We start from the raw sequence: 16,445 nt of genomic DNA on the forward strand, positions 1-16,445 counted from the left end.
GAGAGTTTGAAGAAGTGTGCAACACATATAATGATTTAAATTGTAGCATGAATATCATTCGACTTAAGCTTTTTCCTTTTACTTTAAAAGATAAAGCTAAAACTTGGCTACAAAATCTTAGATCGGGATCCATTCGAACTTTGATGAATTGCAACAACAATTTTTGAAAAAGTTTTTTCCATCTCATAGAACAAATTCTTTCAAAAGGCAAATCATCACTTTCACTCAAAAACAATGAGAAACTTTTTATCAGTGTTGGGATAGATACAAAGAATTGCTTAATCTTTGTCCACATCATGGTTTTGAAATTTGGAGAGTTGTTTCTCAATTTTATGAAGGCTTAACACCTAAAGATTGGCAAATGGTTGAATTTATGTGTAATGGAACATTTGAAGATAAAGATCTAAACGAGGCAATTGAGTATCTCGATTCATTAGGTGAAAATGCTCAAAATTGGGACACTATAGGTACAATCGAACCATCAAACAAGATTCAATCTCCTACATCTGGTGGAGGTATGTACACTCTCAAAGATGAACATGATCTTCAAGCTAGATTTACCTCTTTGGCAAGAAAAGTTGAGGCACTTTAATTGAAAAAGAATGGTCAATTAAAATATGTTCAAGAAATTGTGTGTCACATCTGTGATACAAGTGATCATTTTACAAAAGATTGTCCCACTTTGTCCTCTTTTAAAGAATGTCTCCATGAACAAGCCAATGTTTTGAACAATTTCAAAAGGCCAAATTTTGAACCATTTTCTCAAAATTACAATCCAGGTTGGTGAAATCATCCAAATTTTAGTTGGAGGAATGATAATGCTGCACAATTTTCACAACCAAATTTCCAAAATCAACATAATTTTCAAAATTATGCACCTTATGTTCCTCCACCTAAAAGAAATTTGGAAGATACATTGAATTCTTTCATTGCAAAGCAAGAGTCTATCAATACTCAAATTGCTCAAACCATGACAGATTTGAAAGATACTCTTGCTAAATTTGCATCTGCACTTAATGTTCATGAAAAAAGTAAATTTCCTTCACAACCTCTGCCTAATCCCAAGGATCATCATTCACAAACTGGAAAGTTCTGGAACTCAACCGATGGATCAGGTAAAATCTGTTATTACCCTTCGAAGTGGTAAGGTTGTGGAAAAATCCATTCTTGAACCTTGTGAAGATGATGATAATCAACTCCAAAGGGTAAGGAAGTGGAACTGATAACTTGCGAAGAGGAGGTTCAACAGACAGTGTCACCACCATTCCCTCATGCATTGAAAAATACAAAAAAATCAAATTTGAATTTTTATATATATGATATTTTTAAACAAGTAAAAGTTAATATTCCTTTATTAGATGCAATAAAACAGGTACCATCATATGTCAAATTTTTGAAAGATTTGTGCACTGTGAAAAGAAAATTGAATGTGAAAAAGAAAGCATTTTTAGCCGAACAAGTAAGTGCAATCATTCAAAATAATAATACTTTGAATTACAAAGACCCTGATTGTCCTACTATTTCATGTATTATTGGAGAACTGAAAGATTAAAAAAACCTTGCTTGATCTTGGAGCTAGTGTGAATTTACTTCCATATTCAATTTATCAAGAACTCAATCTAGGCGAGTTAAAATCTACTTCAGTAACTACTTTTACTTGCCGATAGATCGGTTAAAGTTCTAAGAGGTATGGTAGAAGACGTATTGATCCAAGTTGATAACTTTGTATATCCTGTCGATTTCATAGTTTTAGATACACAACCTATCGAAGCTTGTAATGCAATACCTATAATTCTGGGTCGTCCATTTTTAGCAACTTCTAATGCTCTTATAAATTGTAGGAATGGAATAATGAAGTTGTCATTTGGTAACATGACCTTGGAGCTCAATGTTTTTAATCTTTGTAAGCAACCACATGACAAAGGAGATGAAAGTGAAGATGAAAATCTTATTGAAACTCTTGTGGAAGAAAACATTCAAGAAGGGAGTACTCGTGATCAATTAGATATTTGTTCAATTGAAACTGTTAAAGAAAATAATGAAATTGATCTTGATGATTTTATCAGGTATCACTCGTTACCAGGATCAGAGAAATAATTTGATGCAAAATATGAAAACAAAGACGAACCACCCACATTGGAGTTAAAACCCTTGCCAGAAGAATTAAAGTATGCATTTCTTGGAGAAGAAGAAACATATCCGGTGGTAATTTATTCCAAACTAGAAAGTGATCAAGAAGGTAAATTAGTGTATATGCTTAAAAGACATAAAAATGCAATTGGTTGGACACTAAAAGATCTCAAGGGTATTAATCCACTAATTTGAACTCACAAAATTCATTTAGAAGAAAATGCAAAAACATCTCAACAACCACAAAGGAGATTAAATCCACACATGAAAGATGTTGTGAAAACTGAAGTTCTCAAACTACTTGATGTTGGGATTATCTACCCTATTTCTGATAGTAAGTGGGTAAGGCCCAACACAAGTAGTTCAAAAAAAATATGGCATCACAGTGATAAAAAATGAAAATGGTGAATTGTTAACAAGTCGAGTCCCATCTAGTTGGCGGATGTGTATTGATTATAGAAAATTAAATGATGCCACTAGAAAAGATCATTTTACATTACCATTTTTGGATCAAATTTTAGAAAGAGTAGCAGGTCATCCTTACTACTGTTTTCTTGATAGATATTCAGGTTATTATCAAATTCCCATTGCACTCGAAGATCAAGAAAAAACTACATTCACATGTCCTTTTGGAACATTTGCATTCAGAAGGATGCCATTTGGTTTATGCAATCCCCAGCAACATTTCAAAGATGTATGCTAAGTATTTTTTGCGACATGGTTGAAAATTGTTTGGAAATTTTCATGGATGATTTAACTGTCTTTGGGAATACATTTGATAATTGTCTTGAAAATTTGGAAAATGTTTTAAAATGATGCGAGGAAAAACGTCTTATTTTAAATTGGAAATAATGTCATTACATGATTACTTCTGGAATTTTTTTAGGATATGTCGTGTCATCTCATGGAATTGAAGTTGATAAAGCAAAAGTTGATGTCATTGCCAATTTACCTCCTCCAAAAACCATTAAAGAAATTCGCTCATTTTTGGGACATGCTGGATTTTATAGGAGGTTTATAAAGGACTCTAGTTTAATCTCTAAACCCATTTTTAACCTCTTAACAAAAGACACTGCATTTGAGTGGACTCAAGAATGTCAAAATGCTTTTGATAAAATCATTCGACATTTAACATCAGCTCCTATCATGCAACCTCCTGATTGGTCTTTACCATTTGAAATCATGTGCGATGCGAGTGATTATGCAGTCGGTGCAGTATTGGGTCAAAGAAGAAACGGTAAGCTTTATGTGATATATTATACAAGTAGAACTTTAAACAATGCTCAAATGAATTACTCCACAACTGAAAAAGAACTACTTGCTATAATATTTGCATTAGATAAATTTCGTTCTTATTTGATTGGATTAACGACTATTGTGTTTACTGATCATTCTGCTATTAGATATTTGTTGACCAAACAGGATGCAAAGCCACGACTAATACGATGGATTTTGTTGCTTCAAGAATTTGACATTGTGATCAAAGATAAAAAAGGAACCGAGAATGTCGTAGCCGATCATTTATCGAGACTAGTAACAGGATCATCTTGTGAAATGACACCAATTAACGATAATTTTCCTGATGAACATCTATTTTCAATTACTACTACACCTTGGTTTGCTAACATAGTAAATTTTCTTGTGACAGGAGAAATGCCACATCAATGGAGTTCTCAAGATAAAAGAAAATTTTTGAATGAGGTAAAAAACTTTTATTGGGATGATCCGTATCTGTTCAAGTATTGTCCGGATCAAATTTTTCGACGTTGCATACCCGACAATGAGGTAAGTAGTGTCATTAAATTTTGTCATTTAGAAGCATGCGGAGGACATTTTTCATCAAAGAAAACGGCTGCAAAAATCTTGCAGTGTGGATTTTATTGGCCCACTTTGTTTAAAGACACCCACGAAATCTGCAAGATCTGTGAAAATTGTCAAAAATTGGGTGCGATTTCAAAAAAAAACATGATGCCTTTGAATCCTATCATTGAAATTGAAATCTTTGACTGTTGGGGAATTGATTTTATGGGACCTTTTCCACCGTCGTTTGGATACTTGTATATTTTAGTTGCAGTTGATTATGTTTCCAAATGGATAGAGGCAATTCCATGTCGAACAAATGATCATAAAATTGTCATCAAATTTTTTTAAAAAAATATTTTTAGTAGATTTGGAATTCCCCGAGCCATGATAAGTGATGGGGGAACTCACTTTGTTAATAAACCATTTGCTTCATTAATGAAAAAATATGGTATTACTCATAAAGTAACTACTCCTTATCATCCTCAAACAAATGGACAAGTTGAATTAGCTAATAGGGAGATAAAGGAAATTTTGGAAAAAACTGTTAACTCAAATAGAAAAGATTGGTCTCTGCGACTTAATGATGCATTTTGGGCATATCGAACAGCTTTTAAAACATCATTGAATATGTCTCCCTATAGGTTGGTTTATGGAAAACATTGTCATTTGCCTGTGGAATTGGAACATAAAGCTTATTGGGCGATCAAAACTTTAAATTCAAGCATGTATGATGCCAACAAATTGCGTAAATTGCAACTTAATGAACTTGATGAACTCAGAAATGACGCGTATGAGAATTCAAGGATTTATAAAGCAAAAATCAAATCATTTCATGATAAAACAATTCTTAGAAAATCTTTTGAGATTGGTAAAAAAGTTTTGCTTTATAATTCTCGACTTCACATATTCTCAGGAAAATTACGATCAAGATGGACAGGCCCATATGTTGTAAAGCATGTGTATACTTATGGAGCTGTGGATATTGAAAATCCTAAAAATGGTGATATTTTTAAAGTAAATGGACAAAGGCTTAAGCCATTTTTAGAAAATGAAATCTTTCAGGGAAAGTTTATTTTCCTTTCTGATCCTTGATTTTTTATTTTTTTGGTGTTGCATTTAAGTTTGTTTGTTTTTATTTCAGGTTTTCTTAATCTTTTTATTTTCCCGGTTAAATGGCGGATAACGGTACTCCGTGACTCTCATAGTCGGTTAAATCAGTTTCCCACAATTGCTGATACAAAAATAAAAAAATAAAAAAAATCATTTCTTTTCTTTTCAAAATGGATGAAATTCTCTCAAAAATTTGTAAATATTTTCTCTCTGTTTCTGAAAATGTTCTAAGAAAAATTTATGCAGGAAGGTGTGAAAGATTGAGATTGCTAATGCAAAAAGGAATTCCAGAAGATATTCGTCTTGTAATAGAAGCTAAGGTCCGATTAGGAGGAGAAGTTCCACAATCATTGCTCATTCGGTATTTGCCTGGATTAGGAAAAAGCACTTATGCGAAAAAACGAAGGGCCAAAAGTTTAGGGGTTTGTCATAAGTGTGCAAGATGGACTTGTGACAAACGATGCAGATCTTTGGGATGTATTTTTAATAACAGAGAAGATAAAATAGGTTTCATTAAGAATGAGCTGAGTAAGGAGTCTTTAGATAACATCTTATTGACTCTTGAGACGCATTCTAGTGGACACGTGCATATTGAACTTCTCCGTTTATGGAAACAATTCCAAGATGAGCGTCATAGTCCTGGGAATGCGACTAAAAAAGACCATGTTTGCCAACTTATAAGAAAATTGGATGGGAAGCATATTCTCGACTCATAGAAGGTGTTGAAGCCGTTTCTGGACGTAAAACCAGAGGAAAATTGTGAGCCACAATCACACAACTGTTTATATGCATGTGTGTCATTATTGTTTTTACTATTTATTCTGTTTACAGCTTTGACCCATAGTTTTGTCATGATAACATATTACCCCTTTAAAATCTCTCATCTTTCTCTCTATTTTCGTAGAAAAAAAAAGAAAGTAAAAACATGGCTGGATCCTCTGCACAAACATTGAAAAATATTTGTGTATTTTGTGGGTCGAGTCGTGGAAAAAATGTTAGAAGCAGCGAATAATCTTGGAAAGTTATTGGCTGAGAGAAAAATTCACTTGGTATATGGGGGAGGTAATATTGGGTTAATGGGATCTGTTTCAACATCTGCTAATCTTGGAGGTAGTCAGGTTTTGGGTATTATTCCTATAGCTTTAGCTGAAGGAAATATTACAGGTGTTACGATTGGGGAGGAATTAAAAGTTTTTTCTATGTATGAAAGAATCACTCAAATGATTGAAAATTCTGAGGCTTTTATTGCACTACCAGGTGGTTTTGGTACATTAGAAGAAATTTTTCACACTGTTTCTTGGGCACAACTTAATATCCATAATAAACCTGTGGGCTTGTTGAATATCAATAATTATTATGACAGTTTGTTGACATTTGTTGATTAGGCTGTGGAACAGAATTTCATTTCAGAAAATTCACGACGGATGCTCATCTGTGCTTCGACTGCCGACCAATTAATTGATGATTTGGAAGCTTTTGTTCATAAGTCAAGCAGTAAGAAAAGGAAGTTGGATTATTGATTCAAAAGTCGTGGATTGGTTTGCGTTTGTTTCAGTTTGTTATCTTCAATAAAATTTTAGGTGATATCTCTTTCATTATGTACTCTTTATTAATAGTTATTTTGACATTAGGGACAATGTCATATTCTGATTGGGGGGAGAAAAAACTTATAAAAAAAAATTTTAAAAATTTAAAATAAAAAATATATATATTATTTTAAAATAAAATCATGTTTATTGTTTGTATCTTAGTAATTTTTGCAAAAATGTCATACATTACATGTTTGAAATATTTAAATTAGAACATGCATTAATCTATTTAAGAATGTTTAAATTTTTATTTGAAAAAAAAAAGTCAATTTTAATATTCTGATCAATATAAAAATATGATTTATGAAATCTTTTTGAGTGATTAACCATTGTGATAAAATCAGGTATTAAAGTATATAGCCCAATATATACCTTATAAGAAGTGCCTAAAATTTTAAACTCACACATATTTTGTGAGTGAGTGGAGAGGACTGAGAAAACAGCCTTCGAGCCTTTATTGATCATGAGAGAGACTATCTATTGTTTAGATCTTGAGTTCTTATTTTGAAAAAAAAAATGATATTTCCTGAAAAAAAGGAGAAAAATACAAAAAGAAAAATATTAAAGATCTATGTAATTTTTAAGTTATATGCTACGATCCATATATCTCTCATAAAAAAATAAAAAAATAAAAAAAGAGAGAAATTTATTGTACAAATTAAATAAATATGTGGTCAAGAAGCATAAACTTAGTCTGATTCTATGATGTTATGAAAAAAAATATATATATATATAAGGAAAAAATATATAATAAGAACAACTAGATTTTGAATCAATGGATTTTTTATCTTTTGATTAGTTTGGCTCGTTTGTCTGTCTGCATTCTGTAAACCATTTTTCTGAGCATTTATCTGTATTCCAACTCCATGAGAGAAATCGTTGCCATAAATTGAAACATTTATTAACCTGTGAGGATATGGAGTTGAGACTCTTATTAGGAATTTCTGAAGGTCGTGTACATTTAACTACCTGAAATAAGCTTTGAATTGATCATCTCAAATTATTTCATAAATTATAATTATGATGATCTTGATATAACTTTGACAGTTTTCAAATTTAATTTAAACATTTAGATAGTTTTGATTACATTTCTATTTAAATTAATCAATATGTTTTGTTTTGCTATTAACGCTTAAATTGCTAGGGACTAACAATAAGCTGGTTGAGAGGTGTGATAAACATAAAATTGTACATTAATTAAATATTTTATAATATAAATATATAGTTTTTGTTTTATTAAATGTTTAAATATTATATGTTTTATAATAAATTGTATAAAATATAAGTTGTTGTGTAATTACAAGTTTTTACTATTTTTTATAGGTTCGATAAAACAAGAATAAACTTGGCGTTGCAAATGGGATTAAGATGATTCTTGGACCTGTAGAAAATTGATATTAATATCTACAATATTGGTGGCAAGCATGAGATAAAAATCCTCTCACAATTGGGATCAAATTAAGCAACAAATAAAGTTATCAAAGGAGTGGCAGTTTTACCATGCTCTATTATTTTGACCATATCTCTCAAATTACTTGGTCAAATGGTCTGAAAAAAATACCACAACTAGACAACTCAATTATCCACATGTTTCTTTTTATGTGAAGCAGCAAATTCGGAGAAGAAAATTTTCAAAAGTGATGTGTAATATAATATAATATCTTTGAACACCAATGAAGACTTATGTGTAAAAAAATAATATTTTATTTGTGGTTGTCTCCCCAAATTTGGCTATAAATAGGGGTGCATTGTAATATATTGAGATATCCCTCATTCTATGAACAAACCTTTGAGTTAATATTATTTCTCTCTATATTTTTCCTTTATTTCTTCATTTAAATATAATTAGCATTTTAATTTCATATTCAAAGTTTTACACTTTGAATAATGAATAACTAACTTCCTAAAGTTGAGATGAAAAGGTGAAACTCTTGGCATGATAATAAAGTTACTAAAAGGTAAGAATCTATGTTTTATATTATTTAATCATTATTTATTGTTTATGTTATATTTATTTCTTTAAGCATTTTTATGCCCTACTTATAAGTGGGAGTTTTGATTTATTGTTGCTATATGCTACAATAAATTTTTGGAACCATTTAAATGTTAGTTTGGTATTACCAACCATTTAAAGTGGATGCCTTTATTTATTATATATGAATATATTATAATATTAAATTCTTGGAGCCATTTAAATGTTTGTTTGGTTTTACCAACCATTTAAAGTGGGAACCTTGATTTACTATATATAAATATATCATAATAATAATTTCTTGGTACCATTTAAATGTTAGTTTGGTTTTACCAACCATTTAAAGTGGGACCCTTGATTTAGTGTTTACAAATATATATATAGCACAATAAATACTTGACAATATTTATAAGTTTTGGTATATATTATATACTTATAAGATAATAATATATAACATAATATAAATATGATTATTTAATATATTTGAACCATTTTAAGTGGATTTCAATAATGTTCGTTCATGTTAACTTTATTAAAATACCAAGAGTGGATCCTTTAATCTCAACTACTTAATTAAAATTTGAACAATTAAAAATTACCAATTAAAGATTCAACAACTAAAAAAAAATAAAAATAAAAAGACATTGTAGTGGACTTGTAATTACCTTAGCTTCCTGTGGATATGATATTCGGACTCATCGAATTATACTACTTGTGGACAACCTGCTCTTGGGAGTGCAACAATTAAAGTCGCAACAGTGAGCAGCTGGAGATGAGGGTGGAGAGGACGGGAAGGTCTAACGGCTAGGCGTGGCACTCCGTTGCAAGACCGAGCCTTGTGCGAGTTTGGGGATGTAAGCATGGTTCATGCTGGTCCAGTAGGGTTTCCAAGGTCTGCTATTGGTCCTACTTGGTGTTGATTAAAGGCTGGTTCGAGTTGGTTAGGACTAGGATCGAAAAATTGAAGCCTAAGGTGAATTAGGGTTTGGCTCTCCTTCTGCAGAAATTGTCCAGCAGCTTTCAGGTCATGTTCGAGGGCTTTAGGTTGTCTGATTTAGGTTTTTATGCACTGGTAGGCTGTGTATAAGTGGTGGTTAAGATTTGGGAAATTTTGATTAAGTTTCGGGATAATTCGGGTTAAAACCGGGATCCCGGTACAAGTTTAAAAACGAATCGAATAATTTATGAAACAGGCGCGAGGTTACGTCTAGGGAATAATTATATTAAGTTTTGAGGTGTTTTAGGAGTTTAGTGGGCTTCGGGTCGAAATTATGAAGCCTAGGGAAAAAATAGTCATTTGTACCTGGGTCGAATCAGCAGTCATGGCATTGCTGATCACAAAAATTAATTGTTCTTAATGCATATGCTATCACAAACTTGACCCTTTTATGGAATTATTAAAACTACGTGGAATGATTGATTTTAAGAAAAATTTACGTATATGCGTAATTGTTATAAGTGGTGAATATGATGTCATGTTTTCAAGGATGGAAGTTGCTTGTGACTAATACGAATACGATAATAGGATGATATGTAAGGTCAAGGCTCAGTGGATGGGTAATACCGTCGCTAAGGTCCCCGTCGCGGGGTACCACGGTTATATGTAGATGGATCCTTCGAATAGAGCTGATACAAAAGTCACAACTAATGAACGAAATTCAACTAAAGAAGATGAGCACATATGATGATATTTTGAGACATGTTTTGACACGTTATGCTCTGTTACGATACGTTTACGTTCATGTTTTAAGATCATGAAATATATATTGATTATCGTACTTTTCACTGTTGTTTGTTATGTATATGTACTTTTTATAACATTTATGGTTTGTTGAGTATTTATACTCACTAGGTGTGAATGATGCAGGTGAGTATATTTGTAATGCCCGAGATTTGATTACTGTAATCTGAAATTAATCTGAAACGATTTAGTGATTAATTGATGTGATTATAGACGAAAAGGATCAGACCGGAAAAGACGTAAAATATGTGCGAGGGTAGTGCACTCGCGCACGTGCGCGGTGAGATGCTTGAGCCATGCGCAGATCGGGCAGAAGACCCCGCGCATATGCGCGAAGTGATGGCGCGCATATGCGCGAGGTATCCAGTAGCCAAATGTGTAGTCCAGAGAACCTCGCGCATATGCGCGGAAGTGGGGTGCGTATATGCTGCGAGCTACATCAGGCCGAGACAGTAGGTCTCGCGCATATGCGCGGTGTCAGTGCGCGCATATGCGCGAGCAGGGATAAGCTTAGGCGCAGAGACAGTGTCTCTCGCGCATATGCGCGACCGACGGTGGTCGCGCATATGCGCGAGACGTGTTTTGTGAAGAGATGCGCCACTTGCCCCATTACATGCAACGTGTATATATATATACACACATATGTATGTTACCTTATTCAGAAATGGAAAAGAGAAAGGAAACGAGGAAGCGCAAGTTTTGATTTTGGATTTAGGATTGCGAATGCTCTGGTCATCTGATTTGAAATCCGAGTACAGCACTGAGTTCCTAGCGACGACAGCTACAACTAGACGTAACTTTTGTTACGTTCTGATATCGTTTGAAATTATGCTATTGAAGAAATCTGATAGAATTCATATATAGCGTTTTTGAGGTAATAGACATTGTATAATCAAAGTCAGATCGAAGAACAGACTGTGTATGCAATTGTTATGATTTTCTGAAGCGATATGACTGAGATTGTACCGATTTAAGATTATGATCTGTTATTGCTGAAATTATGATTGTATTGATATTGATTATGAGTCTGATATTATATCTGGGATATTGAAACTGACGGGATTACTGAGACTGTATTATTATGCCGTCGAAATATAAGTGGATCGATATTGATCAGATTCAGTAGTGATTTCGATTATATCGTGATATAGTCAATATGGATTAGATTGTATCTTGATTAGATATTGATGAGATTGTATTTTGATTGAATATTGATCAGCACTGATTCTGAATTGAATTGTATATTGATATTGTGCCTATTCGATATTGTCGTTGTCAGATTGGGTATGGACAGATTTGACTTCGAGACTTCAACTTCGTCAGACCGAGAAGACAAAGGTATAATTTAAATGTTGAGTTGGGATTGCACAACTCGAGTGAGGTTTGACTCGAGTTTCCCTAAATCACATACCTTAGTTTATTGCAGTGATAATTGCAATTAATGATATTGATGTGTGTGGTCTATTGATTCATAGACAATGAATGTATTGAGTCATAGACTAATTCGTCTAGCTATCGGCTGATTCGCCTAGTCCTTGGCTGATTCGTCAATTCTGTGGCCGATTCGTCCAGACACTGGATAAATGAATTATATCGATGCCGTTTAGGAGTTGATTCATTCCTATCGACTGAGATTCGATATATTTGTCAATATCCAGACACCGGGATCCCTAGATTAGGAATGAGTCGAGTCTGAGTCTGAGTGTGATTCATTGCTTGATATTGATTTATGTTTCTGATTTTATACATGTTATGACTATTTATTTCATGCTTTTATATTTGTTTACATGAAATGCATGTATTCATGATTTATACTGGGAATGTAATTCTCACCGGAGTTATCCGGCTGTTGTCTTGTTTGTATGTGTGCTTGACAACAGGTGGGACATGATCAGGAAGAGGATGAGAGATTATAGTTAGCTTGGAGATCCGGGCCCAGAAGCAGAGTAGGATTCAGCACTTGATGTATAGATGTTGAACCTAGTTGAGATAGATACCTGTAGTACATGTGTTGTACTTTTATACTGACATGTATATTAGATAGATTACATTACGTTTCCGTATTTATAATTTAAAAAGAAAATTTTTAGTCCCACTTTTTCTTAATTGTTATTTGACGTTAATAATGATTAAAATATGAATTAGCGTCCGGGTCACCACAATATTGATGAGGAGACTTGTGGCACCGAAGACTGAGTAAGCGGGGTTTGATGTGCATGCTAACCCGAGGACCATATTTTCTGTACATTAAGTTTCTGATTTAGGAGTGATCTTGGATATTTCCATACACTTTCTTTTATATATTGATGGTTGTCAGGATTTTCGCAGGTTTCATTTGTGAATTATTGTAAACGACAGTATAGGGTTTGACATTAACGTACCGTACTTAAAAACTACTTAAAATTTGCGAAAAATAAATTTTTTCTTAAATAAGTAATACTCTCTCAGAATTAAATACAAAATAAAATGCTTTTCTAAACATTTGAAATGTAAAAGTGTAATGTCCAAAATTAAGACGACGTAATTCAACTGCATGCAAATCTAGGAAATATGAAATAAAATGTGTAATTAAATGATTTTAGCTGCTAAATTATTTTTAACATGCATGATTGTATGTTAAATAGGATTTTATTGTCAACACGCATTAAAAATTTATTTTTAAGGATTATTCGAGTTGCGGTCGAAGAGCGGAGACCGAGAGCTGAAAAACGTAAAATGTTTTTTTATTAAAATATGGTTGATGGTTTCCATATTTTTGAAAATAAGGGGTTTTGAGGTGATTCTATACACCGTGACGTAAATTTTATCGGTGTTGGTTTTTCAACAAAATGCGAACTTTTTGACAATCCGGCTAATAAATTCACAAACTTATTTTACTAAAACTATTTTAATATTTTCATTAAATTCTAACCAAGCACTAGTGAGCCTAATTTGTGGGCTTAATGGGCCTAAGTTTATTTAAAAAATAATTAACTATTTAATATGTTAATCCCACCCCAAACCCTCACAATTTCCTACGCCACATTTCAGATTTTTCCCACCCTAATTCTCCAATATACACGACACACACACCCCTAAATATTTTAAGAGAAAACCGTGAGCTTCAAGGAGATTTCAGCCTAGGAGTCCACGCCACCGTTCTTCGCAATCGTCAACAAATAATCGTTCGTTAAATACGCAAAGGCACGCAGACTTCTTTCCTTCAAAACATCATCACATCATAATATGTTTTTATGCATGAAAAGTATAAAAAACAAGTATCACTTCGAATTATTTTCGGATTTGTGACATATGTCAAACTTTTTGCTTGTATTTTCCTTCAAAAATCATGTTTTTGTATTGTTTAAGGGCTGCCATGATATAGGTTAAGATTAATCATGGTTTTACATGATTTTTAGAGTACACAAAAGCTACAAAACAAGTAGAACACAACCTGGAACAAAATATGGCAGAAGTGATCATGTGGTTCGATTTTGGGTCATAGTGGCCCGGCTGGGTCTTGGCTTGGGTCAGGGATTAGCCAGGGTCCATGAAGGGTCAAGGGTAGAGTCCTAGCCATGCTAGGACTCGAGTCATGGGCTGGGGAAGGAGTCCTAGCTTGCTAGGACTCCCACCAAAGAGACAAGAAAAATTTCGTGCAGGGTTCAGTGCTTGCACAGGGACAAGGGCTCGGTCTGGGGGGCAACAGGCTGGGCTAGGGTGACTCCTTGGGGTAATAGGTGAGTGCTTAAGTGGCTGGCTCAGGGGCTGAGTCGATGGCTAGGTCCTAGGCACAAAAACTTAACGTCCTAGTGCATGTGGGTTCTCGGCCATGGTAAGGTTCAGGGTTTGTGTTTGGTTATGGGGCTGGGTTCGAGTCATATGGGTTGGCTTGAGTCCAGTAGGTTCCTAAGTGGTCTAGGAAGTAGTTGGCTCAAGTTGGCTCGAGCGTGGCTCAACAAAACCAAGAGTTGGCTCGAGGGTGGTCTAGGCATGGTCTAGGGTTTCTTTCTTTGACAAATTAATCGAAACACGGCTCACGAGGGTTGAGTCGTGGTTCACGAGGGCTAAAATAATATAATAAGACTAAGTTTTGAATTTAGGAATTTTATATTAAAGTTTGAATTTTTTTGAAATTAAAACGCCTTCAAAACGACTAATTACGAATTAATTAAAAAGTCTGGTATTTAAACTAAATAAAAGTATGGGAATTTTATTTTGGGCTTAAATAATTATTTGGGAAATGTTGAGTAAATGAAATTAAGAAAAATTTACAAACGTGAAATTTTACGTCTAACGGTAAAACGGTCATTTTACACCTAAAAATTAGTATACGTCATGGAAGTGTCCTAAATGTTGTTTTATATGCTAATATGATTATTTTCAATGGTTAGGAATGCTTATGAAATTTTATATGTTAAAGTACGATTTTTAAACGTTTATGATTTTTGTGATTTAATTATGGACATTTAAAAGGCATGTTGCATGTTTGGTTTCAAAATAAAACGATATTATGTTGCATGTTTTTATTAAGTTATGGAAATACGACATGTTGAAGGACATGAAGGGATTGTGACTAAATACCATGATATGCTGGAAATATCGTGAGGGTTATGGTCCCAATGGGAGCCCGACGATCGTGTTTTCTTGGATACGGATACGAATACGAATACGAATACGTTAATATGTTAATACGTTGGCCAAGGCCCAGTTGACCGGTGAGAGTGTCGCTGGTGTCTCCGTCGCCCAGTACTTTGGTTTTCTCTAGATGGATCCATCGCCCAATACGATAAAGAATACGACTCACAATCACAATCTGAATTCAACAAACACGAATATGAATATGAATATGAATATGAATATGTTGATATGAAAATGTTTACGAAAATGTTTGTGTTTAAAGTTATACATTATCATGAAAATGTTATTTAAGTACAAGTATATTTCACTGTTGTATGTGATCTGTATTATGTATTATCTGTTATCAAGAATATGATGCGTTGAGTCTTTAGACTTAGTAGGTGTGATTGATGCAGGTGATATTAATCATTATGATATGGGAGGTCTTGATGGTTGACCTGACTGGACTGAAGGTGCACACAACCCGAGGACCAGCGCTTCTACTTTCCGCATTTTAGTTTATGATTTGCATTAAAGATTTTAAGACTATTTATTTATGTTTTTGAGAGATTTTTGAGAGGTTTAGTATGTGCTATACTTTTCATAGTTATTGTTTTTAGGTTGGTAAAACATTTGATTATTTTACAATTTAAAATATTTTCCTTTGATTTTTAAATGTTAGTTAATTGTATATTTTTAAAATGGTGCAAGGTATTTTCAAAGTATTTATATATTTATGTAACAGGAAAAAATATTAAAAAATTTAAAAAAAAATTTAGCACATTTTATGCAAAACGAATAATCAGACGTCTTAGTTGATATCAGAGCGAAGGTCCTGCAAAGGGTTATGCCACCATCAGCGTCGAGAGGATCAGTCGTCAAGCCTTAATTTGTAAGTTTTATATTTTTTATATGATTTAATATGATGCTATCTGCTTGATGACATGAATAATATGATCTATGTTACATGTTTACAAGCTTTTTGAGTATATATACCTTTTATGCTTAAAATTGCTTAATGGATCAAGATATGTCACATGATTAGAAAAATTATATTTAAATGCATGTTGATTACGTTAGAATTTTGAAAAGTATCAGATAATATGCCTCCTAGACATGCCACTGTTAATGAAAATCAAGTTGAGAACAATGTGAACCATCAAGGGAATGTACCCCCACCACCTCCTCCGAGGGATGCTGCTACTCGTGCGTTAGAGGATATTTATTAATCAGTTCCGGAGGCTAGGGCCGAAGGAATTTTCTAGCACTACCGATCCTTTTGCTGCTGAAGGTTGGATTCGGTCACTTGAGGTACACTTTCGCTATCTGGATATGGGATATGCTAACCATGTGAGGTATACCACTTATCTGTTTAGGGATGACACTTCTTTATGGTGGGAAGGAGCCGAGCATGGTGTTAACCTTGCTACACTTACGTGGGCTCAATTCAAAGAGAAATTATACGAGAAATATTTTACTGCTGATGTCAGAGGGTGATTAA

The 16,445-nt window shown here is 33.4% G+C and overlaps 1 pseudogene; it reads left to right on the forward strand.

Annotated features, from left to right (window-relative positions):
• Nucleotides 1–1,106: 1,106 nt before the first annotated feature.
• On the forward strand, nt 1,107–16,173 carry LOC142541926 (uncharacterized; annotated as a pseudogene).
• Nucleotides 16,174–16,445: the final 272 nt, after the last annotated feature.

Source organism: Primulina tabacum, chromosome 4, assembly GCF_025594145.1.
Source record: "Primulina tabacum isolate GXHZ01 chromosome 4, ASM2559414v2, whole genome shotgun sequence".
NCBI classification, from domain to species: Eukaryota; Viridiplantae; Streptophyta; class Magnoliopsida; order Lamiales; family Gesneriaceae; genus Primulina; species Primulina tabacum.